The following is a 27118-nucleotide window of genomic DNA, read 5'->3' as shown; positions in this document are numbered from 1 at the left end:
GTCGTGCATCTTCAATACCACAACTGGCTTTCAGTCCAACAGGGTGAAGACTGGGACAGCAGTCATCCTCAAGCACAATTCTATAGGAGCAGATACATGCCGACAACTTCCAAGGCCATCTTTGTGAACAGTTATAATGGAAAGGGAAATTTCATACACATCCCTATGGCAGCAGGTGCTTCTGATGACTGATGCCCTGAAAAGTTCAGATCAAAGGGAGAAGGAAAATCTGCTTCAGATTTGGAGCTACAGCTTTTTTGCCAATGTCTGTATCTGGCTCTCCAGTTACTGTGGCATTCATTTAAGATATGTTGCCACACAGATTGAACAGTAAAATCTGCTTAAACTGCCCAGCTTGCAAAGAAATGGACAAAACGGATATGGGACTTGTGGGCTAGATATCCAGAGTCCTATTAGAGGCCTGCTAAATGCCAAAGTTGACTCCCTCTCCTCAGGCACGTCCTTTATGAAAGGATGCTTGCCTTTGACAGGCCTCTTATGGGGTTTTGTTACTCAGGGAACTACAGATCATACAGACTTCTGGATGGAGGAAAAGGCAAATACATTAGTCTTTCCATTCTGTACCAGTCAAGCAAGAGAAACTTTTCTTTTCCCATGAAACCAGTGTAAATGTTTCAGTCTATCATAAGGTGGGACCAATGCTAGAGAGAATAAACTCATAGCAAAACCATCTTTATACAGGCTCCAATACCTACAATTGGGAAAGCTTTTCCAGCTAGTAGCAATCAACCATGGGTAGAAAGTAAAACTGTTTTATGAATTTACAGTAACTGCAAATATTCAGTTATGCTTGTTTGCAGTAGTTACAACACTTGGGACCTCTGCTGCAGGAATTCACCCCTCCATGCTAGGTGGATGCTCTCATACATGGCATCATGTCTGCGATACAAATGACATCCACAGCAGTCTCTCTAGTTCTTTCTTCCAGCATTACATCAGGAAGTCAGACTTCTGAGGCGAGTTACCAAGTGTCACTCAACTGCTTCACACTGGTTTACAAAGTACAGTAAGTACCCACTAGTGGTGTCTTCGCTTGTTTTTCATGCAGGAGGGATTTGGATAACTTAAATTCAACTGTAGGAAGTAAATCCAGAGTTCAAATCACTGCTGTGTTAGGTTATTCCACAAGCAATTAAGCAGTAAAATCTCTATAGGACTGAGCCAGAAAGGGCTGCACTTCCTGTCCATGGCTGCTCTAATGACACACACAAAAAAAAAAAAAAAAAAAAAAAAAGAGAAGAGGTCCTGAGTATCCAAAGACCACCTTAACCCCAAAGCAATTGGCTAGCATGGTACTTTCAGCCTTTATCTGTCACCTACTTCGAACAAGGCCTCTGAAGATACCTATCAGAAGGTTTTCATGCACTATGATCATTGCAAGTGCTTCTAAACCCAAACCCTGCAGTCAGTTGCAAAGTATGTGGGCATCTGGTTCCGGTGCTCATTCTAATGTCCATACATCAACCTCTCAGCACAAGTCTGAGGGGGACAGTCAGGGACAGAGTTTAAATATCGCCCTTATAAACTTAGAAAGTTGCTAAAGTATTTTGTTTTAGCATGCATTTCCTAAAAGATAGGAAGTCTGAAACTAGTCATTCTTTAGTGACTACAATCCTGAAGGACTTGCTAGAAAACCACAAATTTTGGGAACTGACCAAAAGAGTATGGCAAATCTGTACATTGAGAAAATATGGAAGCTGAGAGGGTATGAGTGGTATTCCCTTGGCTCTTTTAGACAAGGAAGTCCACAGACAGGTCTAAAATGGATTTTAATGGTGCCCACTCAGATCTCAGAGAGGCTGCAGTCACTCCTGAAAACAGAGCCAAGGCTTCCAAGTATGACATCCATCTCAACTGGAGATGGTCAGTCCCTCCCCTTCCAATCCCCCCGGGCTCCTCAAGACCTAAAGAGGTAGGCTCAAGAACCTGCAATTATCAGTGTCAGTGGAAGTTTGAGGAAAACATCCCACTTCAAGAATCAATCTGAGGCAGATGAACTAGACAAGCAGTCCCCTCAGCCAAAAGTCAAATACCGAGAACTACTTTTCTGCCTTCCTGTCAGAGGATCTCTCATTTGTAGAAGCCTTCAATAGAATATATAATCATTTCAAATGGGAGTCCAATGCCTAAGAAAAGGTACACGGAACTTCTAGATTTGCCAGAGAAAATACCTTTAGCTATTCCTGTAGTGACTGAAGCCTTGGGGGTGCATTACAAAGTGCATCTGTGGACAAGACTGCCAAACACTTGCTCTAATCTTAACAGGGCTGTGGACTCATGCAAATACTTGAAGAATCCTACTACTAATCCATCTGCGGTGTCCATGGACTCCAGTAGGATTTACCGTAAGAACCACCTTCTAAATGACCAAGAAAGATACTTAACCACTTTGAGAAAGTTAGATACCTCAAAAGGCAAAGCCAACAATGGTAACAGCCAAACTGTATGCTGAAGTACCAGGAGACTTTTACGAAATGAAGCCTTTATCCAGTGTCTCCTCAGCCCTGTCCTTAAGACAAGTGCCAAGACTACCTTGTGTCCTAGGTTGGCAAATACTGTCAAGTGTGGCTATGATGCAAGGAATGCATCATGTAAGTCAGCAGACAGCTATTAGGGGTCATGCCCAACTGAGAACCAATACCCTGACAGCATGTAAACTGGACAGCTTTAGTGCCCCTTTAGAGGGTTTGCCCTTTGGGATCCTCACTTAAATTGCTTAAACTGGGGAAAAGGGGAAGAAGATTCAGTCCAAACCAGCTGTTTCACTTCTCTGTCAAATACATTTGAGCTACCTTCAGGAATCTACCTTTCCACTGGAGGTAGGACAAAGCCAAGCAGTAAAAAGGGAATATCCATATGGGCAAAAGCTATAACTCCACTCTCCTGACAATCCAAACCCAAACCCAACATATCCTCTTCCAATCTACCTCAATTACAAATGGATACCCTGGGACGGTTTGTAAAACTGTGACAAAGATCACTTTGGACACATGGATCCCAGGAATCTTTGGAACAATAAGACCAACTCCATTCACAGAGAGCAAAGTTCTCAGGTATTTCCAAACACCCAAAAATATGTATGCTCAAACCTGTATTACTAGAAATTCTGAAACAAGAGGCTGCACAGAGTACCAGAACAGGAAGCCTATTTTTATTCCCAAGTAAACGGCCTACACTTAAGGCTAACCAGATTACTAAAGTGTCAAAACTCAAACACTGCAGGCCCTTATGCTTTCTTTAAGCCCTAAAGGTTAGTCTATCCCGGAAATGCTTTTAGCTACCTATACCCATAGCCAAGCACAAAATAAACCTGTAACTGCTAAAGGTGCATGGTTACAAAGAGCAAAATCCAAAGAAAAAAGCAGTGACACCACCACAGATGACTGGCAGACCTGTTAAAAACAAACAAAAAAGACCAACACAAATCTTTTACAGAAAACTTGACAAAATGTAGAAAAACTAAAATAAAATCTCTTTCAAACAATAAGTGCTTTCGGTAAAACCTTCAGATTGTAAAGGGAAATGGAAACAATACGCTTTTGTAAGAAAAATATAATCAGCTTCAGCTTGTTCTGTCAAAGAACCAATCGGAAAAACTGCCAGTGGACAAACTTGGAGATATACTTATTAGCATAAACCAGAGTCTTGTCTGCTCTCAAATTTATGATCCATTTAGTTTCATTTTCAGTATGGTTAGTGATATCTGCTAGTTTCATCCCTTTAGGTGTAACCTCAATAGCCTTAAACTTAAAAAAAAAAAAAGTCCTGGAAATTGAACAGCATGGCAAGCAAGGGCATTACTGAGGTCCTTATTGCGAATCTCTCTGATGCCCAAGTATTCTATTTTTAAAATTTTGATCTGTTTTGCCTACATAATGGGCAGTACAGCATTGGCAAGTAGCGAGTTACACCAAATGCTGTGTATTACAATCAGCTTTACACGAAAAGGTATATTCCAATCCACTAATGGGAAGTATTGCATACATCTATAGTTCTACAAGCAAAACATATGCCACACCGAAGGGTGCCTTGTTTGGTCCAGTTGGAATTGCGATGGAAGCCATCCTTCTTGGCAGAGTAGATGCTTCAAGTACTTTTTATTTTTAAAAAACTTTGGATGTTCACCAACAATTTCACAAAGTTTGCTATCCTGGGTTACAACAGCCAATATTTTTTTATGGTAGGCCTTTAGTCAATCTAAGATTTTGTAATTCCTCTTGGCTCACATCAATATCAAGGTTCGAATGGTCTCTCCTTTAAATTTTGTTGTAAAAAGCATCTTTCCTTGTCAAAATCTGATTCCTTGGTGCAGTCGTGAGATCCTGGTCATCTCATTCTTTATAATGTTCCTGTAAATATGTCTGGAGTGTAAACTACTTTCTGTAAATAATGCTTTTTCCATGTGTTCCTCCTGAAGATAAAGGTGCCAATCCATTTGTGTTCATCCAAAACACTAATCCAAAAAAAAATCAATCTCAGAGCGAGAGCTCTGGACAGTAAAATTTTAAGTAGTGGTCTCATTCAAATAGGTGACAAATTTCTTCAGCTCAGTTTCATCCCCTTTCCATAAAAGACATCATCCACAAAATGGCCATAAAAGGCCACATTATTGGCCCAAGGATTGATGGTATTAAAAATGTGCGTTCCCAAACAGTTAAAACAAGATTTGAACTGTTGGCACAAGGTGTGCCCTTGGCCACACCCCAGCATTGCCAATAATGGTCTCCACAGAAAAACATATTGGTTTCTAGGATCATCTCAAGTAATACACAAATAAGGTCTAAATTCAGATTATGTGGAACTATAGAACCTAAGGCTCTAATGGACTCAATTCCATAATCATTAGGAAAGGAGGTGAAAAGGCTACAAATGACCATGGTCACAAGCAGAATGTTGGACAGATCTTCTGCAGTACTCATTCAGCTGCAAACATACCAGTGTCTCTAAGAATGGTGAGAATAGCCACTAGTACAGTCTAACTCTTTCTCCACAAAAATACAAAGTGGCTCCGTCACCAATCCACATCCTGAAACAATAGGTCTGAGTAGTGGGTCTCGGATGCTTTTGTGAATCTTGGGAAGGACATGTATGGAGGGAATGGATGGATGGATAAGGTGCATCAAAAACTCAAAAGCCCTGGCTTATGGGTCTTTGTATCAGCATTTCATACAGATCTGCTTTACTTTACACCGGGAATGAAACTAAATGGATCATAAATGAGAGCAGACAAGACTCCTGGTTTAAACACTATAGTTCCCGATAGGAGGACAGCCATTGGGTTGATGTGAAGGTGTGTTTTCTTTCAAGTGCTCTGACTGGCAAGTTTTCTGATTTGAGCTCAAAGATGATACCTGGCTGTGACTGGCTTATGACACTCTGATTGGTTTATGCTAACGAGTGTCTCCAAGTTTGTCCATTGGCAGTTTTCCGATTGGTTCTTTGACAGATAAAGCTGAAGCCAATTGGTTGTGCTTTTCTTTCAAAAGTATGTTGTTCCCGTTTCTCTTAATCTGAAGGTTTTACCGAAAGCACTTATTTGAAAGGGATTTTATTTTCGTTTTGCTACATTTTAGGTCTCAAGTTTTCATCAAAAGATTTTAGTCTTTTTTGTTGGATTTTAACAAGTCTGCCAGTCTGTGGTGTCACTGATTTTCTTTGGATTATACCCATAGCCAGGGCAGACAGGCAGTACTCTGGTTCAAAGAAGAGTGTGCTCACTAATATTTGTACTATTTTGGTTTACCTATTACACATGCATGGTATTAAGTGCCTGGCTCCAACAACTGCCTGCCACAGAAAACAAGGGCATTTACATCTACCTCTACCTACACAGCTGTCTGATGCTGGAACCACTAGATCTGCACATAGCCATATAAATTTATTCAGGGCTGCTTCCAAAAGCTAGGTGTTCCTGAACCAAACAAATTCAGAGCTAAAACCCAACAGCAAAGTCCTATTCAGTACAGCTTTTCTGGACACTATTAAAAAAGGCCAGTTGGCATGATGGTTAAAGGTTTTCACCTCCCATGCACAAGGTACACCTTTTGATCCTGACCTTCAACCAATGCCTATTTGGAGTTTGCACATTCTCTCAGTCTTTGTTGGGTTCCTCCCACCTCCAAAAAACATGCTGAGTATTTCCATCTCAAACTCCCCAAAGAACAGAGCTGTGGGTAGCAGCACAGACTATATGGTGCCCTACAGGGGGGGGGGGTAAGAGATAGAGACCAACAGCTTTCTGCATCTACTGTGGTGCGCAATATCCTCAAGATAGGTGGACACTGACCACAAACTGCATGCTGTGGCAGGGCTGTAAAAACTATGTCTGTCGTGTTGACTAATGTTGCCAAAATTGGAAATAAGGGGTTGAGAAACCAGCCTACAACAACCTACGCCAGGGACCCATGCTAATGGTTGGAGAGGTGTATGTGCCCCTATTGGCCAGTGTGTGCTTAAAGCCCAGCAGCCCTGGATCAATAAGCTACTGGCCAGTGTTTAGTTGCTCAGCCTGAGTTACCAGGAATAGTTCTTTTGAGTGATAGCTGGACGTAAAACCTAGCAACCTGCCAAACATGAACTGAGAATTGCTACACTTAATGTAGGTTAACTGACAGGATGCAGCTTGGAAGTGGATGACATGATGATATGAAGAGGCTGGACAACCTATGTATATACAAGAGACAAGATGGAATGGCAGTGAACCAAAGCCACTTTGCTTGGGATCCAGAGTCTACTACTCTGGAGGGGGACAGGCTAGAAATGGTGTGGGAATTGTCGTGAAAGGCTTCAGAAGGCAGTGAGGGATATCACAATTAGTGACAGACTTGCGGCAATCAGTGTAATGATAGGGCAGTACTCAAACTCAGCCTATACCCCACAGCAGAGATGAGATTGTGAGGAAAACAGTGCAGACAGCAGTTGCAGGACCTAATACATGAAGTAGGACAACAGGAATTGGTAATGATGGGTGACTTGAATGCACATACCAGGACAGACTGAACAGGACAGGGGGACTGCCTAGGTCCACACTGGTGGGGCAACAGGAATAAAGGACAAGCCATTCTAGAATTCTGTCTGACAAATGGCTTGAAAGTAGCCAACACAAGGTTCAGAAAGTCAAGATCACATACAGAAGAGTAGCAAATACGCAACTCTGGTAGACTTCCTCATAGTAAGGAAAGGACACTGGGGTAGAATCAATGATTGCAAAGTCATCCTCCGTGAAACAGTCGGCCCACAGCATAAGCCACAGGTTGCCACAATCAGCTGCAAGCAGTGGTCAGGGAAGGCTCTAAGGTCAAAAACCAGGCTGAAGACCTGGAAGGTGAATGGATAGAGAGAACTGTTCAAGGAATTACTCAGGGCTCTAGCACCCCAAGAAGGGAAGGGAATAGAGGTGAATGCAAACACCTCAAAAGAGCAATGTTGTGAGGACTACAGAGCAGATGTGGCCAATCCAGACATAGAAGTAAGGGACAAAAGTCCAGGAAGTTATCAAAAGAAAGGAGAGCAGGAAAAAGTGAGACCACAAATCAGTCACCTTTGAGCAGACACTAAACACCAGATCTGTGTGTGATATCAGACTAAAAATCTCCACCAAAGCAAACTACCCTCCTAGGTGAAGGTACAAATACATTCCAAGCACCACCCCAAGCTGGAAGTGATAATTATGCCAAAGCTTACACTAAAGCCCTGTACAATCACTTGTGAAAGTGTGTAAACTCTGCCATACCAGAAAAAAATCAAAGCCAGAGCTCCAAGTAAAAACAAGCTGCCATGGTGGACATCCAGCATCAAACTTTACAATAAACGTACAAAGTTGCTGTGCAAGAAAACAAAGGCAAGGCCCCAAAAATGGATAAGCACCCTCCACAGCCTCAACAGGCACACAAGACAACTTGTCAAATCCTTCAAAGGCTCCTTTGAGAGAAAGACCCACGCATGTGCTGAAATAGTGGCCAGTGGCATCTCAAACTGACCCCCACAGATATAGAAAACCTGCTTGCAAGATAGGTTTGGTGAAAATTTCACTCCCTTATCCCCTCAACTTGCAAACCTTCCCCCTCCCCCACCCTACACATCTGAAGAGCAGGTCCTCAAAGCCTTGTCCAAGGCAAAAAAACAAGTCTTTATGGGATCACACAACATCCCAGGCAGTCTTCTAAACAGGCTAAAACATGAACCACCACCACTACCTACCCTTTTCAATCACAGCCTAACCACAGGCTTTGTTCCTGCGGAATGGGGAACAGCAACAGTTATTCCCCTCCACAAAGGTGGCCTAGCAACAGACCCAGGGAATTTCAGACCCACAAGCCTGAACATCCTCATCTGTAAGGCTATGGAACGCATCATTATGAACTTCATATATAAAGACGCAAGTGACATCCAAACCCTGCATTTGGCCTTGTGAAAGGCAGATCCTGCCTGTTAAACCTAGTGGATTTCTGTGAAAATGTGACTAAGGCCATTGACTAGGGCAAATCTGTGCACACAGCATACCTCGACCTGGCAAAGACTTGACAATCTCACATTCAGGCATTGCAGATAAACTTAGCCAACTGAATGTAAACCTCTTTGTTTTTAAGATGAGTTGCCAGCTGGCTTGGCAACCCATCAAAGTGGGTGACTCCACATTAACCAGCAGACGTGTTACCAGTTGGGTGCCACAGGGGTCAGTGCTAGGCCTCATACTGCTTGGTATATACTTCTCAGAAGTTAAGGTCAAAGCCAAGAGGCTGCGGCCAACCAAGTGTGCAGATGACTGCAAACTAGGTGAAATCACTGAATCCCCAAATGAGGTCAGTATACTCCAGTAAGGTCTTGCACAGTGTATTAGTCAAGATCTCAAACTGAATGGAAAGAAATGCATCACTCTCTCTGCTACAATGTCCTCTCGCCATCAAAACAATACACTAAGCGCCCAAAGTGGTAAGGGACCTGAGATCACAAGTTGACTGACCTTAACTTCAACCACCATGCATCTACTGTAGTAAGGAAAGCTTAGCACACTTACTTTTAGAGTTATAACCTCCCTATATGCAGCACTTATCCAGCCCATAACAGAGTACAATGCCCCATCTGGCATGTACCACACTAAGTACCTGCAGCAATTAGACACCTCAGAGGTTTCTAACAAAGATAAAGGGGCTCTAGCATGTGCTTTACACAGACTGACAAATCAGTGTTACTATACTCCATCATATAGACTTCTTAGGGGAGGCTTGTGGCTGGCCTACAGAGCAATCCAAGACCCAACCTAATGAACTTGTTGCACATCCACAAATCAAATGGGACCTAAATATGGCCTGAGACTTGAATAGGACATACTAGAGGGACAGATTACAGCAACTGCAGCATCTTTGGAACAGGCTACCAAATTCATGCGAAACAGAGCACCTCTGACACTGTTCAAGAGGAACCTGGAAGAGTGGAGACAGCACTGTAAATTCTTAATGGGGATAGAGCCCACAGCCCTCCTGGACATAGGCAGGCATTACCAAATGCAATCTTGGGTACGGACTAGTATTACATTAGGATGATACTGGTAGGTTTAAAATGATCACCGGGTCAATAGCCTAGTAATCTATGATCCTATAGAAAAGGCTGACCAGGCTAGGAAGGAAGGAATACTGCCTGGATAACAAAGAAGCTAAGAAAGGAGATGCAATAGCAAGAACAGGGCATCGGAGGTACTACCAGCTTCTGGAAAATGACTCTGTAGGTGGCACAAAATCTACATGAGGTTGAAAAGCGGACACAAAAAATCAGACACCCTTCATAAGGGATGCCAGCAACAACCTGTTTACCAATCTACAGGACATCCAAGGCAGATGGAAGGAGCATTTCCAGCGGTTTCTGAACGACAACCTCAAACTGTACTGCTCCAGAAACAGCCTACGATGAAAGAGGAGCCCACCCTAGAAGTAAGACTAGCACCAAGGAAAATGAATTCAGGGAAAGCAGCAGGCTCAGATGATCACAGAAGATATGATAAAAGATGCTGGGTGAGATGAGGAAGAAATGGCTCCCAAGGTTACTTATAGCAGTGTGGAGAGAAAGGCAAATCCCAGATAACTGGAGAAAAAGCATACTCATGCCAATGTACAAGAACAAAGGGGACATTCACAACTGTGGGCAGTACAGAAGCATCAAACTCCTGTCACACTGCATGAAACGTTTTGGGAGAGGGTGACAAACAGATATGCAGGGTAGTAGAAAGAAAGATGAGAAATGTGCAGTTCAGATTCAGATCAGGATGCAGAACAAGTGACCTGATGTTTGCAGTGACCGTTAATTTGGGCAGTACTGCAGTAGTTCAAAGTCCAAGAAACATTGGTAGAATAAGTGCAAGCCATGTACAAGGACCCAATGACCAGCACAAACTGTTAGGCCTCACAGAGGGGTTTCCCAGTGGGATCAGGATTCATCTCTGAGCTCACTGCTGTTCATTCTGGTGATGGATTACATTACCAAACAGGGTGGAGGGAACAGATCACAGTTTGTGTATGCAGACAATGTGGCATTACAGGCAAACTGAGCAAGAATTTCTGCAACAGATAGGGGAATAGAATGCAAAACTGAAGGCACATGGGATGAAACTAAGCACAGATACGACTGTGGTAATGGCAAAGTGGGGAAACCAGAAGAAGCTCAGAAGTGAAGACAGAACAGATAAACAGCTTCAATTACCTGGGACAGGTGGTTGAGAAGGGAAGTCTGAATGAAGAGATCAAAGCTAGAATCAGAGGGGCTGCAGCCAAGTAGCATAAAATCTCGGGTGTAGTCTATGACAGAAGAATGCCAAAGAAGCTGAAAAGGTGTACAAAAAACAGTGGTACAACCAGTACTACTACTGTATGCTACAGAAACCTGGGTAGCAAAGGCATAGCAGATGAGGAAGCTACACGTGATGGAAATGAAGTACCTGAGAAGGATGGTAGGATGCACACTGTGGGACAGAAAAATGAGGACATGAAAGCAGAAGCCAAAGTAGCTTCAATTGCAGAAAAGATCAAAGAGAATAGATTGCAGCTGCTCAGTCATGTGCAGAAAAACAAAACAATCCAGTGAAGATTTGGGACAGACAGGAAGAAGGTAAGAGGAAATTAGGACATCCAGCAAAGAGGTGGATGGATTGTGTGAAAGATCTGTAACAGTTAGGCATGTGCGAAGAAGCCAGGAGTTTGGCACTGAATCGAGAAAGATGGCAACAGTTAACATGACACCTCGACCCTGTGTAGAAAAATGGGGCTGATAAAAAAAAAAAAAAAAAAAAAAAAGAGAGGCATCTCTTCGCTCAGGTGCATTTCTTGACCTAATTTCTCCTTAATATCACGGAACATATTACAGCATGGAGGGATCCTCTGTACATGTCCTTAGCCTTCACTGACCCTGGACAAGGATACAATAGAGTATAATCCGGTGGTTCCAGTGCCCCATCCCTCTGCTGCCTGCAAAAGTAAACAATTAACATGGACAAGTTAAAAACAGTTCATCAGCAAAAATGAAATTCAGAAATATCAAGGCTGGAAATCAACAGATGCACCACAATATACACATTGGAGATGCAGCACAAGTCTGAATATAAAGTACATATGGTGCAGGCTGAGACACCCAAGCATGTATCTTTCACTGCACTGGGACATCTAGAGCTCTGGTAGTTGAACTGGCTTACTGAATATCTGATTGTGGCAAATCCCCATTATATTCTATTTCAAGAGATCCTCAGAGAATGATTACTGAAGCCTTAAGATAAGGAAAGTGGTTAACATACACAATTTGACACCGAAGGAAACCTTATTTAGGGAACATAGAACCAGAAAAGGAAACAACTTCACTGAAAGTACACAAATGCACACACTAGTGGCAAAGGAAGCAGTGCGGATAAATGCTTTTATCAAGGGCCACCAAAGAACACTGTAGCTCAAGTGAATACCGCAGCAACATAATTATCCAAGCTAAGGCACGCAGAAAATTAAAGCATATAATAAAATTTGGTTGTTAAAAATGTCCCAAGTCTTTCATCACACAAGTAATAAGGAAAACTACATGCATGTTCAGTCTAGATGGTGCACCACAACTGGTTAATACACTCCAATACAAAAAAATTACACAACACTTTCCAAGATTCTTGGTGTGTTTCACTGACCTTCAGGTTTAACCCACCCTGCTCCTCCTGTTTACTGCATTTCCTCACTTCTGTCGCATACTCTCCCCTTTCCTCTTAGTCACCAGTCCAAGTTTTCCTGCTCCGTTAACTGTAAACCCCAATTGCTCTGGTCTGTTAATCTCCATGGTGGGTCCATCACTTGGGTCTCGCACTTGGCATTACACTCACTTCAGTCTCTCACACTTTGTCAGCTTTTGTTCTTGGGAGTACCTTCATTAGTCAGTATCGATCCTCTTTGCATTTCTTTCTTCCATGAGGTTAACCCCCCCTTCCAGTTGTCTGCTTTATTGCACCCACAACTGAACACTTATCACAAGCAAACTTCTTTCCCATCAAGAATCTAGCCTAAGTACAGCTCCCACTTGCTCTTTTTCTTCCATTCCTTACCTTTTGTAGAAAAGGCTCCTAGCCCATTTACACTCCTAGAATGTGGAATAATCCCACCCGCTTTGCTCCCACATCTTTAAGCACTTAAGTATCTGCTCATTATCCAAAGTTTAGTAGTGAGCTTTTGTTTCGACTCCTTGCAGCGGACCATCAGCTGCCAAAGGACGGGATATTAAAGCAGATTGCTCAACCTGCTGTCTTAGTCAGTGCGTTGATACAGCCTCAAAAAAAAAAAAAAATCACCCATGCAGCTTTAAAAACTAATCCACTCAACTGTTTTCCCCGTTGGTTTTCAAAGTGAAAGAAACAATATGGAAAGGTAGGAAACCTAAGTTGAAAAACCTCTAGCTGGCTCTGAAATTATGTCACATCTGTCACAGTTCTTGCTCTAGCTACCGGGACATTTCCTCCCCAAAACTGATGCAAGCCCCACCTGATTTGCATGGTGTATAGAAGAGCCAGTGGACCTCCCACATTATGTCAGAGCTGCCTTGCCCAGCCCACTCAACCTAGCAACAATGTCAAACTATAACCTCACTTTTCTGAAGAGCCCTACCGATATGTGACAAAGTATAGGCAGAAGCACAGTAACAGTTGCAAAAACAGAGCATAAATTGGCAATGACCATGTATAGACATTAATTGCATGTTTTTGCATAAGAAGATGTCTGTCAATTAAATCAACACTATAGATTACAAGTATGCAGTACCGTAATTACCACTTAAAAAGCATGTGGGTGCTGTCATGCAAGCCTGAAATATTTAATGTTTATAGTGCATCATTTGTTAGCTATTTAATCAAACAGGAAGGAAAAATAAGTGGGAGTTTGATGCTTTGCAAAACAGTGATTATTCCCAGTGCTATGGAGCTTGGTTCTAAATTTGACAGGAGTGCAACAAGAGAGTCTCCCACCGTAAGGGATGAAAGGCAGACAAGAAAACAGTACATTAGTCTGGTCACCTGCTGTGAGCTGTCAATCACATGCATATAATGGGTCAAATTACCCTTAGCTCTGACAGCTAGGGAAGGTAGGTGTGAAGGGGGATTGGAGATAGCTTGAACAAGTAGATTCCAGCCTTCACAAAATAAATCAATTTAGCATTTCTAAGAGCAATAAAATGCACTTTTCAATTGTTCTGTAGCATTTGCACTGCTTGTGTTTGAAGTAGTCATTAAAAAAGGATAAAATTTTAACCAAAAAAGTAGGTGACTAACACAGCAGTGAATGCCTGTAAAATCAGTGCAGTGACAGGAACTTTAGGGAAAACGTGGCAGATCTGATGCAAATTTGAGACAATGCACTCTGGGATACTTAGAGGCAGACTAAACAGTCAGAATTATTTCAAGATGCCAGACCTCATGTGGTCAGACTCAGAAATTGCGTATAAAAATATCTAAAAAGCTCTGAATAGTCCCAGAGTGGTGTTAAAATGTAGGAAATGCCAAACCATGATGAAATATACATGTTTGAGTCTGTGGGTGCAGTTGCCCTTTCAAGAGTCTATCAGGCACTTCTTTCCTCCCCTTAACTTATTCAGACACATGCTAGTGAGGAGACTGAGGGTTCTGGTGCAGTCAGATTGTGGAGTACGTTTCTATGCCCCGACTTGACCTTCCCCTCGAACGTACCCACCGGCTGTCAGACACCCAAGAAATTAACTGAACCCAGACTGCCCATGCTTTATTAATGACTATCCCTCTATGCCATTGGCTTTAGCCTTGCGTTTTTGTCATGAATTTTGTCAAGTTTACCATTCGCATCAATTCTCTCTGCTGTTTCTCTGTTCTTCTGTCCACTTCCCATTTTACCATCAGGTCTGTCAGTCAATTTAGCTATTCTGTTCCCCATGACACCTTGCATCTCCCTTGTATGCTGCGTGTGTCTGCTATAAAATTAACCTCCCTCTATTTCTTCTAACAACCTGCCTCCTGTTCATCCTGCTTTCTGGGCACTTTCAACACATCAACTCTTCCTTCAAGGACTTTTTTATGCATTTTGACATTTGTTAACTGGGTTATTCCAGCTGGGCAGAAGCTCTTTTTCAGACACCAGAGGAGAAAAGCTCCAGTACTACATTACTTAGACATTAGTTAACAAAGATAGTAATTTAACAAAGATAGTAATTTACAAAAGAAATACAATAAATACCAACATTCTTAGTACATGTCAGGTTCAGTTTTTACAAAAAGCATTCTGAAATGAATACAAAAAGTACAAGTATCCGAGAGATTTATACACAGGAATTAAAGGCATGTAAATATATTGTAGAAGACAAATACAGACCTGATTTTGAAGAATGCTACAATGAGATGAGGATATAGAAATAGCACAAGGAAGAGTGTATTGTGAGAAGACTACTAAGGTATATGGTGGGAGGTAGTATACAGTGGGGAAAAGGAGGAGTAAGGACAAGAAAGGAGACAGGTAAACCAATGCAAGGACAAGTATGGTATTATCTGAGAGGGCGACAGTCAATGTTCACATCTTAGTTCAACATCTGCCAACCCCCTCAAATCCTAGCCCACTGCTCACCCCGCCATACACACACACAGACTAGGTGGCTACCTCATTTCTCCATTTGATATTCCCTCATCACTCACTTCTCCACATTTCCATCTAGGCTTTACTCCCTGCCCTTTCTCCACCACAACCACTGGCTGATGTTAAATCCAAACATACCTTTCAAAGTTTTACCCTCCCTTACTAGATCTAATCTGTAACTTCCTGTTGGAGGTTCCAGAAACTATTTTGATAAAAAACTTTTCACACTTCAAAGCCCTGCCAGACCCTACCAAGATAATTTGCCAGAGGTGAGAGGCTTGAGACAAATTCTTGACATCGTGGCTGCCAGCATTGCTCATTTTCCCTTTCCTTAGACACCTCTCCACAACTCCAGACAACTTTAGCGTCTTCGCAATGGTGGCCCACCTTTCTGCAGTCCTCTGATTAAACAGATGTGCTGTTAAGCTCGTTTTACATGGCTCTAATCTACCTTAACCCTTACCTACCTCTAAACCCCTTAGTAGCCTTAACAGGACTTCGTCCATGAAGACGAATGCTTTAATGAAAAGCACAGCACACCCTCCTAACCCTTTTAATTGGTACTGTCCATCAGTTACACAGACGTAATCACTTGTACACTAGGATTTTGATGCCATAACTAAGGATAGATACTTGCTTGAATTGCTTGATTTCAAAATCTGTTCTCCTTGTGAAGCAAGGCTAATCTTTGCCTCTTTCATGAGCTCAGTATCAACTACTTATTAAATTCCTTGTGGGCTCAAATCTGACGACCTACCAGTTTGTAGAAGTCTACAGGGTATCCATTCAACTCTGGCATCTCCCCCACCTTTCACAACCCCTAATGCTCAACCTACCTCTTCCTCTGTTATGCTCCTATACAGGTATACCTGCTCCCGTAATCTTATTTCCAGTCATACCTAATCATTTACCCCCTGATGTACCTTATGCAGTTCTCTGTAGTCCTACAGCTCCTGACTGTTGCTAGTTATTCTGTTACCCTCTGTACTCAGTTTGCTTACTATATTTTCCTTCTCCATTAAATGTCATGCCAACACATTTATAACTTTCCCCATAATCCCTTATAGCTGTCATTTTCTGTTATTTCCAGTTCCTGACAACTTCCTTCCTCTTGTTGATCCACACCCTTAATCACCTTCAGTCTTGTAATGAATCAGCCAGGGTCCCTCCTCCACAGCTCCAAATGTTCCCAGTTTGCTGTCAATCTCTTCAGCCTTACCTCCTGTCTACAGAATTTTTGCTACTGTTCTTGTTTTCCCTTTCAGTGGCTTCTCTTGCTCTTCCACACACTGCCCTTTTTCCGATTCACCTTCTCCCCCTAATTTGACACTTGCCAATGCATATTACACTGTTCACCTCAGAGTGATGTCCGAAACCTCCTCCATATTGCATTGTCTTTCTTCCTCTTCCCATTACTACACAAACAGCAAATACTTCAAATAGGACTGTTTTAAACACCTTTGTCACCAAGACGTACACACATGCAATAGAAACCAGAAGTTTTCATGCGCTATACATTACACAGTTCTTTGAACTGCCATTCAGTCCAACATTACACAAGCTGCTTAATTGCATTCTCAAATCTCACTCCTACTGAACATTATTCTGCAGGTAGTTACCACAATTTCTATAATTCGCTTCTTTCCCTTGCTAAAGATTCCACTTCCATTTTTTCTCTAACAATATTCAGTACTTGCATTATAGTTTAGATTGCTTCTTTGGCAGTCAATAGTAAGGCCTTAAGTTTGATGCTGTATCAAAGCAATTCAGATTGTGCCACAGCTCAAGAATTTCTCTTAGTTACAGCCATTTGCTCCCCTAATATTTATGACCGTACTCTGTAAGGAAGTTTTAAATTCTGCCAACTCATTACACTCCCAAAATAATCATGTAATTTTCCCCTCACACCTCCAGCATTTGGTATTTACCAGAGGAAAAATGATTTTAAGTCTGCTTTGAGTACAATATCTATGCACTTCAAAACAAAAATCCTACACTTTCTGGAATTTGCTGAATACTGGGAAATCATACATATATCCATACATTGTTCCTTTATAAAATGCTTTTCCAGCCTCTCCCAACGCTAACCTTCTGATTCTTTTAGTTATCATGCACCACATTATACGACTTACTAATCTCCAACAGCAGCTTCTTTTCTAGACCATCAGGGCTGGTCTTTCAACTGGGGCTCCCGTATCCCTCTCTCTGCTTGTACTTTGCCTTAACCTACCAGTGAATAATATCAATCTCAAATCTGCAGTACAAACTTCTGCTGGACCTCATCCCACTCTACCACCTTTCCCTCAAGTTATTTGCTTACAATACCTTGGATCTTCTTTATCCCCATGCAGACATTGTGCTTAGAATACTTTCTGCAATTATGACTATAATGTTCTGCATTGTTCTTTAGTATCTGCATCCAAAATCCTACACTCCTTATTTATTGAACCCTCCCCCATGCATCACCCCTTTCCATTTTGATTTATACATCTTGTATACACAACATAAGCAGAAGATAAACTCCATAACTCAAATATCCATACAAATCTGGTAATCCATTCCACAGAACAAGATGGTTTAGCATCAGCTTATCCTACTCAACTCTTGCCCCCTTCACCTCCCAAATAAATTCCTTAAACTATTCATTGCTTACTTCTGAGGACAAACCATTTTTACTGCTTGCCTAAGAGCTTCGTCTCATTTTGCATTATCTTTTTTAGTCTTTCCACATATTCTTAAGCTGCATTAACAGAATCTTTAGTTCATATACCTAAATACTCCATTTTCTTATGTCCCCATAAATAATGGTATTGCTGAGCCAATTCATGTGCGGGTACAGAATGAAAATAAAAAAGGCTATAGAGGTTAATTTTATATCCCAAAGACTTGGAATGGTCTTAATGTTCCACAACTTCAAAGAATCTTTTCTGGATTTATCTGCAAATAAACATTTGATGACCATACCAATTATATCCTTGAATGTGAGGGTCCCTTATTTTCTTTGTCAATTACTCAAAGCAAATAAAAAAAAGAGGACTCCACTGTATAACTTTTCTGTTCAAATATAACAGTCTAAGAGAAACTGTCCCACGTTAATTCTTGCCTCTGGATCCTTCAGATTTATTATACATCAGTGGATGTAAATGCTTTCCATTGCTCTACTCAAAATTCCAGCTTACATCTGTCGAATGCTTTCTCTGCATTAAGACCCACTAACACTAGCATTATTTTCTTACATCCTGCTTACCTCTGGATAATCATTCTATTAATGTCAAATGTTTGCTTCCCTACACAAAACCACAATGTTCATCGATCAAGTTTGGCAACACGTTTGCCATTCTCTTAGTACAGACAAAGACTTTATAATCATGTAGACTCATTTCAGTTTAATAATGAAGCTGGGTCTGACGGGTCTTTATTCTCTTTGGGTAATATAGCCACTGGAGATGCTGCCGCTTTAAATTAGTATGGCCATAAACATGGTGATGCTACATTTCCCCCTCCCGCCTCATACCCCTTTAAGGATTTTCTTCCAGCCAATGATTACTAAAAACATACACGAGATCCCACAGTATAGTTTTACCTTTGCTGCCTGCAGGAGGAGATCCCAATATGCTGCCCAATGTTCTTGCTCCGCAGCAAAGGCAGTTGGGTAATATATGGGCTCCTACTCTCTTCCTACTTTGCTAGTGTCAAGTCTCCCAACCTTACCACAATGATCACTGTGCTGCAGGTACCAATTCCACTTGCACAGTTTAATTGCGACTTCTACAATAGATTTAAATTAGGCTGCCCTGTATCTTATTCTCCTGCCTCTATACATTGTAGACTTAACTGCTCCTGAGCTTATACACCCATTTGTTCCACATCTACAATCCTGTCAGATCTCCAGACAGTGGTACTGGTTCCAGTCTCCATGTCCTTTGGTAGCTTGATTTCATTAACACTATCCTTATCTTCTATGTAAATCAGCCATTCCAATCACATTCCGTTACAGACTCCAGCTTCAACTCCAGCATCCAAAGGTTTTTTGCTGCCACTATTAGGCCAATTATATGTGCTTTGTCTTTTGGCAACTTCTTGTTGGCTGGACTCAAACTGCCTGCTCCAATTCTTGGTAAGTTAATTTCTTAGCCACAGTACTTTCAGGCTTTTTTCTACAATTGCAATGGGCTTTCTGTGCCTCAACATTTACAGCCTGACTATGCTTCTGGTATCTACCCCTCCTATAACAATGTAGTCCACAGTTAAGATTCCCATGGCCTTCAGTTGCCCAACTGCACAACTCTGAACAAGTCTTAGACCGTGCTCTCAAGACAGTCTAAAAAGGTCCATGAAGATAAAAGCTCTACTCCACTTAGCAAATACAAGTGATAAGGCTATCCTTATCCCCAATGCATCAGAATGCCCTTAGATTTTTGTTTTTGTTCCAAGAACACTCCATCACCATACATGTGAGCTACCTTATGTCTTCTCCCTAATGCCACTACTACCTCTCTAGTCAGTTGCAAGCTTCCTAGGTTTTAAGGATGAAACCATGACCACCAAATGTGACCAGTTGTGCCAGATAATTCTGTTTGAATATAAATCCCACTGTACTAACCTCATTCCCAAATATGCCAAAGGTCTTCCGTTCGGCCAACAGCAAGCCCAAAGTGCTGACAAGTAATTTAGCCTATCTGGACCTTGTACTCCATGCTGTTATCTAGCGTCAAAGTCCTTATACTGAAAGACAGGTGGCAGATCCTGCTTTGGTGGACCTCCCAGTGACACTCTTCCAACGTGGGATACTCTCCACTTTGATTTATTTCAGAGGGCTGAATCGAGCAAGATACAAGTGTTTCAGCTCCTGATCACCCACATATTTTGAGATTCCAAAAAACACAAAGGCTCCACATTTGGGACCTATTCTGCTCATTCACAATAGCAGACCCAATTTCTTTCACTAGCAACACTTTCTCAGAGTAGGCTGTGTGCTATTCTGCTATACTTTCTAACCTGCCTTTACAGTCCATTTTCCTCTGCCCTGCAAAAGCTATTAAGGACTTCATCTTTGGAGACCTTTGTCAGATCTTTCCTATGCTCCCTTTAATATTCACTTTGCTCCATATTTAACACGGCTATTTTTTTTGGGGGGTGACCACAATTTTCCCCAAAAATAATCCTTGCAGATTGGGTGGACACTCGGACCAAGCAGTGAACCACTTTGGAACCACTTTCAGCTTCCCCTGAAACCATGTAAAATCACAAAGAGCTTTCTTTACTTTGAAGAATGGGTTAGTTCCTCTAAGCAAATTGTCTTTCCAAGAAAAACAGAGGTGTATTCATACAGACTAGTTAAAATCTGGCTTGAGCATCAGGAACTTCCCCTCTTTTCTACAAGTGCCATGAGATCTTTTACACTCACCCAAGCTTCGAGTAACTGGCAGAAGGGCCTTCAGTTTAATGTCTCAGCTGAAGGACAGCACATTTAAATGCTGCACTACAGTATTAGTCCTGGGAAATTAAACCAACTTAGTGCTTAAATAGAACCCACAACCATCTGCACCAATGGCGAGTTATGCTACCTGTTGAGCTAATGAGATAGCTTGCCTGGGACAATGTTCATCCACACAGTATAGTGCCCCTACAGTTCTAGTAGGTGATCGAAGATATTTTAGCACCATGGAAGCTTTGTGGCTTCAGCTACAAAACTGCCTTTAGTCTTTCAAAGTTCTCTAGCAGTTTGTCTGATGGTGATCATGTTAAGCAGACAACCCTTTTTTAAAAAAAGTGGGACTAGAATAAAATAAGTTGAGAACAGAGCAAGTTTAAACACAAGTCTTACTAGTTTTACGCAATAAAAGCTGGAATCATGCTGATAAACTAAAACCTTGCAGGAACTAACGTTTTTCTGTTGCTAAGACTACTGGCAAAGTGGGCCAACTCTTATCAGGGTGGGATTGCATGCTGTAAGTTTACTGCTGCTTTAGTAAGGCTTCTTCTCAAAGTATAAGGTACTTAACCTGCAAACAGCCAGGAGTCTAGAAGTAAAGTGAACTTAGTGACTGTCAAGTATTAAAAGCAAATGTTCATGTCCACGTGTGAAGCTGCCAATCCAATATTTATGAAATTTAGGATACTTCCCCAGATTCTGCATGAGCTAAAAAACTGTCAGTGAAGTTACCTGTACTAGGCCCAAAAGTGTCCAATTTCTTTAATGCATTAATATTTAACGAGCAGGCTGAAATGAGCAATTGGGTTGCTTTGTACTACAAACTGCCATAGATGGTTACTTTTTTTTTTTTTTTTTTTTTTACTGAACATCTTTATTTTTACTGAACATCTTGATTAAACTGGATTTACTGCCCCAAACGCACAATTTGTGCACATTTCCTGGAGGTTATAGAAATTAACCTTGCTTTGACATACCTCAACTCAGTGCAGTCTTATCAGCTACCTTAGAAAGCAGAGTCCTTGTATTCTCACAGCAAATCTGACTATCCCAGAAGTAAACAAACATGGGAGCAAAGTCTGAAGCTTTTAGGTAAGGGGAGAAAAAACTAATTCAGCCTGGGGCCTAAAAAGAAAGCCTTTGTTATTGGCCTAGGTGACCCCTATTTTATGAACTGCTCAGGTACTTGACAGAGCAGTCAGAGAACAGGTGTGCCCCATCATGGGAGGAAGGGGGCTCTGGCTGGCCATGACTGTAGTTCTAGTCAGACTTCATGTCAGAAGCAAGACGTGATCAGGGTTGCAGGTGGGTCACCCTAGCCAGCATGTACATGCATACTGCATGACATAGGAAACTCATACATCCACTTTAGCACTGGGGAGTTAGGAAAATGTTCTCCATTATTTGGATGGTAGCAAAGACATCGGATTCGCTGATGTCTGCATGGATGATGACCCCTCTAGACAGCTCTCCTACCAATATGAAGAGCTCCTCCAGACTGGAGTTCCCCATCTCTGTGGAATGAGTGGTCTTGAGCCCAGCAGTCAGAAGACTGATGTTCAGCATGGCTAAATGGTAAAAGATGGAGCTTAATATGTGCCATCCTTTACTAAAGGTACTGCATAAGCAGCTGTTTAAAACACTTGGGTATTTTATACAAAAATCAATCCAAGACAATAAACCCCAGGTGTTAAGCTGGTGACTCTTTGCACAATATTTATCCAATAGGAGCACTTAAGTTTTCACAGTAATCCGTCTATACAAGAGGTTGAACGAGCCAAACCAACATAAAAGCAGACTGTACAGCAAGAGTAAGCTATTTCGTAGTCCTTTGCTCACAGATTCAATGAGGACTACTAGGCTAATGACAACAGCTGTTACACGCCTAGGCAACAATACCCAGGAAATGACAACATTGTATCTTAATTCCCCAGATATGGGATGGGGTGGGGTGGTATCAGGTAGTGGGTCACTGCAGCCCTCAGTCATTTTAGACTGCTTCGGTTCATAAGAGACACTGACAGTACCCCCAGAATGAATTTATGGTTCTCCATCCATTTATCCAAATTCCTTTTGAAGAAAGTGAGGGTCAGACTTTTATGAAGATGAGAAGTTTATTCCCTAGACAAAGCCGCCTTTGGGATACGAATGTCTCTCCAGCAAGTTCTGTTGAGTCATAAATAAGGTTCAGGTCTATGGAACTTTCAACCCTTGTATAATTTCTTAAAAATGTAAAATTTTCAACAGAGCTGGATCAAAGAATGCCTTCTAGGTAAAGCACAAGTCCCCACTACATAGTTTATGACACGGAGTAAAAGGATAGGGCCTTTAGTCCCTCTGCATAAGACATGCATCTTCTCACTGAAGAAATACAAGTGCAAACATCTAGGGCTGCTCCAATTGGTGTGTCTGGTTAGATGCATACAGAAGGGAGCACTGTACTCCATTATGGGCTCAATGAGGGCAGAGTACAATAGCACTATGACTTTGTTAGATCTCTATGCCATGCCTTTACTTATAAGTTGAGACACAGGATTTCCTCACTACTGTAGCTACTGGTGGTCAAAGTTTAGATTATTTGTGTTCCTAGGTACCTCACCACTGGGTCTACTTTTAGAGGGTGTGCCTATTATAATTTGCAGAGATATCCTATTTACTAAAGGGTATGATTATGCATTTTTAGCATTTAGTCACACCATGGTTTTAGCATCAGTCATTGGTCATTTTTAGGCCTGTTTTAGGATGTCAATATCTTTTGGGGATTCAGTGATTGCTCACTTAGTAGTTCGTGAACTTGGCGAGCCAGAGACCCCCAACATTGGTACATATCTGAAGTAAAGGCCAAACAGAAGGGGTCCCAACACCAAGCCCTGTGGGACACATATCCAGACAACACTACTCAGTCTACAGACCCCCCCCCCAGCACATTAATAAGATCTCACTACACATTAAGCATCTCATTCTGTAATAAACCTAACTGATTCCTTTTGCACTCTGCTGGAGCCTACACATAACAGCAGGTAAAATAAACTGTCAGCATTTAGTAACCTTTACACCAATATTTTGAATTTAGACTTCTTTGCCCCCATCCTCCAAAACAATCACTACAAAATAGTGGACATCCCCAGAAAGGCTTGCCTCTCAAAGAAATATGGGTCCAGTGGAGTCCTTCAAGCAGTCATAGCAGACAGGTACTTTTCTCTCAAATAGACAGAGATAACTATGGGAACCACCCTGCAATTCTTCACCAATAAGTGGAGGATGGCAAGGAAGCAAACAGCAGTTCACAAGAATGCAGCTCAAGAGGAAGGTTCACTTCCCTACCAGTTCACACAGTACAGCATTAAACAGCAAAACATTTAGACTCCTTTGTATTACACACATCAGGTCTAAACCCATTTCTAGTAATCATCTTAGTTATTGAGAGGGCAAGACAGTGGATATGACTCACTAAAACAGGATTTACAGGAAGTATTTGATTCATTTCAATTTTCCTAGGACTGCAAAAGTTAAAGGTTAATTCAAGGCTTCATGCAATGCAGAATTTTCTGGGGGCTAAAATGCATTTCCAGTAATCACAGTAAGAAGGGGGTGGGGGGCTACCACACTCCTTCCATCAAAGGGTCATGTCAACAAACATAAATCAAAGAACCATTTCTAGCAAACTTATCAAACCCTGGATTTCTACTAGGCTTTTCACCAGATATGCATGACTAACATACCCAAATCATGTTAGCTTAGCACACTGAAAATATAAATATTTGAATTTGCAACAGTATATCAGTAAACCAAGACGCAGCTAAACTGGCAGGCAACAGGATAAGCTAGGCTAAATGCTCTCTTAAAACCTTGCCAAACTAATAATCCATCTTCCATATACTGACCATTAAAATCTTATTTTTAAGCTGGCACTATGATGCACAAAAGGTTGCCTGACACTGTACTGCAGGGAAAAGACAATTAAAATACTTGTTTACTTTGTTGTATCCTGTAACCTTAACTTCCTGAATAAACTATAGCAGCTACTTCAATCCTTTTGTGAAGTGCTCAAGGAGCAAATACCAGTATGGCTTAAGTACTGGTGCCATTCAAAGGGGATCCAATGCCTGTCAGCTTGGGATGATATGCTCGACAAGCCACGATGCTTCGCTAGGGACGGCTTGCACCTGTCACCCCTGGGCTTTCGGATATTGGCAAAGGCTCTTGCTACCCCCATAGTGCCTTTTTTAGGCAAGGCTCAAAAGATAAACCCACCTCCATAGGTATCACAAGGGATAAGAAACTAAGAGTAATGCTACTCAACGCCAGAAGTCTAAACCTCAAGATGCACGCTGAAACTCTCCTTAGCATGGAGAACATAGATATCTGTGCAGTAACAGAAACCTGGTTCAGGGCTCCCGAGAGCACCCCAGCACTACCAGGTTATACCTCATACCATGCTTTTCGGCCCCAAAACTTGGACCGAACCACAAAAGGAGGGGGAGTATCGAAATTCAAAGACACCCACACCTCCAGGTTGGTGGCAAAGCACGAAGCATCAGAGACTATCCATGTGCAACTAACAGTGGGTAAAACTGCCTTCCAGTTTATAGCCTGCTACAGATCACCCTCCCAAACCCAGGAACCCCACTCAGCCTTCCTGAGAACACTGGAAAATATGAAGGTCTCTCCAAACACCATTATATTGGGTGACTTCAACTACCCAAACAGACTGGGAGCATTACTCTAGCTCCAACCCCCTAGCCCAAAGGTTCCTAGAATTTATAAACTCAAATGCTATGGAACAACTTGTTACCACTCCCACAAGAGGGGAAAACATACTGGACCTGATCATCACCAACTGGGGACTTTATGCTCCAGACCAGAAGTGTATCCCTCACTGGTAAGATCAGACCATAAACTAATCTCACTGGATATTCACATCCCGACCCCACCCCCTGCCCAGAAAACCACAGTGAAAAACTTCTGTAAAGCAAATTTCACACTCCTCAAAACCGAGGTGGAATCCTTCAAAGCCCCCGGGCCTGTGGAAAATACAGCCCAGACCGCAGAATCCTTTATAAACGCATTCTATGAACACCTTCAGGAATGCATGGATCATGCGATCCCAAATAAAACCAAGACCCAATCCTCCAAAGGCAGACGTCCTGTCTGGTGGACCCCAGCCATAAACAAACTATACAATAGAAGGAGGAAGCTACTAAATGATAGAGCAAAATCCCAAAAAGGGAAGGCATCACTGATCAGTATTAGCAAAAAACTATGGGCACTCATAAAATTGTTTAAGGCCAGCTTCAAGAGAAAAATTGCACAGGACACCAAGGATAATCACAAGGCTTTCTTTAGTTATGTTAGAAACCTGGGTGGTAATTCCCAGATATGCTCAGAATTAGACCAAAATGACAAAAAATACACTGAACCCACAGACATTGCCAACATCCTAGCTGACAGGTTCAGTGCAAACGTCTCACCCCCCCCCCCCTCCCCACTAAAAGGGCAAATATCTATCCCAGCAGAGTGCTGCCCCCCTGACATCTCAGATGCTCAGGTAAGAGCCGCACTCTCCAAACCAAAAAACACAGCATCAATGGGACCAGGACAGTGTCCCGGGCTGCGTCCTACATCAACTCCAAGAAGAGCTAAACCCAAACATAAAACTACTGTTCAATCTCAGCCTTACTACAGGATATGTGCCCAAAGAGTGGCGTACAGCAACAGTGGTCCCTCTCCATAAAGGTGGTGCCTCAACGGATCGTGGTGCCTCAGCGGATCCTGGAAACTATTGCCCCATAAGCCTGACTAGCTTGGTCTGCAAAGCTATGGAAAGGATTATCATGGACCTCATAAATAAAGATATTTGGGACCTACAGACACTGGATCCTACCCAGTTCGGCTTTAAGGGCAGATCCTGCCTCTTAAACCTGGTTGATTTCTTTGAAACAGTCACCAAGGCCATTGATGAGGGGAAGGTGGTCCACACAGCCTACCTGGACCTCGCAAAAGCCTTCGATACAATACCCCACTCGGGCATTATAGATAAGCTCACCAGCTTAAATATAAACCCCTATGTCACTAGATGGATTGCAAACTGGCTCAAGGACAGAACCCACATGGTTAGAATTGCTGGAGCCATGTCAGACTCCAAACCAGTTACAAGTGGTGTCCCACAAGGCTCAGTCCTGGGACTTCTCTTGTTTGGTATATATTTCTCGGCGGTACAAGCCAACACGGAAGGACTGTGGCTGACCAAGTTCGTAGATGACTGCAAACTGGGCGCCATAATAGACTCTCCAGCCGACAAGCATCCTCCAAAAGGGCCTCATAGAAACAGACAACTGGTGCCAGAGCCATGGCCTCAAACTAAATGCCAAAAAGTGTAAAGTCATCCCCTTTAGCAAAAACAAAGTGCCCACAAATTACCACATAGGTGGTAATCCATTAAGTACAGAAGTAGTAATTAGGGACCTGGGGACCCAAGTTGATAGCAATCTCTCATGACAACCACGTGGGCAAAGTAGTTAGAAAAACATTTTATATAGCCCACCTAATCATGAAGGGATTC

The 27118-nt window shown here is 42.1% G+C and overlaps 1 protein-coding gene across 1 annotated transcript in view; it reads right to left on the bottom strand.

The window, feature by feature from the left end:
- The window catches only part of LMNB1 (lamin B1), a 701755-nt gene that overhangs the window by 154670 nt on the left and 519967 nt on the right, over positions 1-27118 (bottom strand). The window lies entirely within an intron of this gene.

Source organism: Protopterus annectens, chromosome 2.part0 (genome assembly GCF_019279795.1).
Source record: "Protopterus annectens isolate FY-2018-M chromosome 2.part0, PAN1.0, whole genome shotgun sequence".
Classification (NCBI taxonomy): Eukaryota; Metazoa; Chordata; order Ceratodontiformes; family Protopteridae; genus Protopterus; species Protopterus annectens.
The sequence above is the reverse complement of the archived record's forward strand: the minus strand, read 5'-3'. Positions and strand labels throughout refer to the sequence as shown.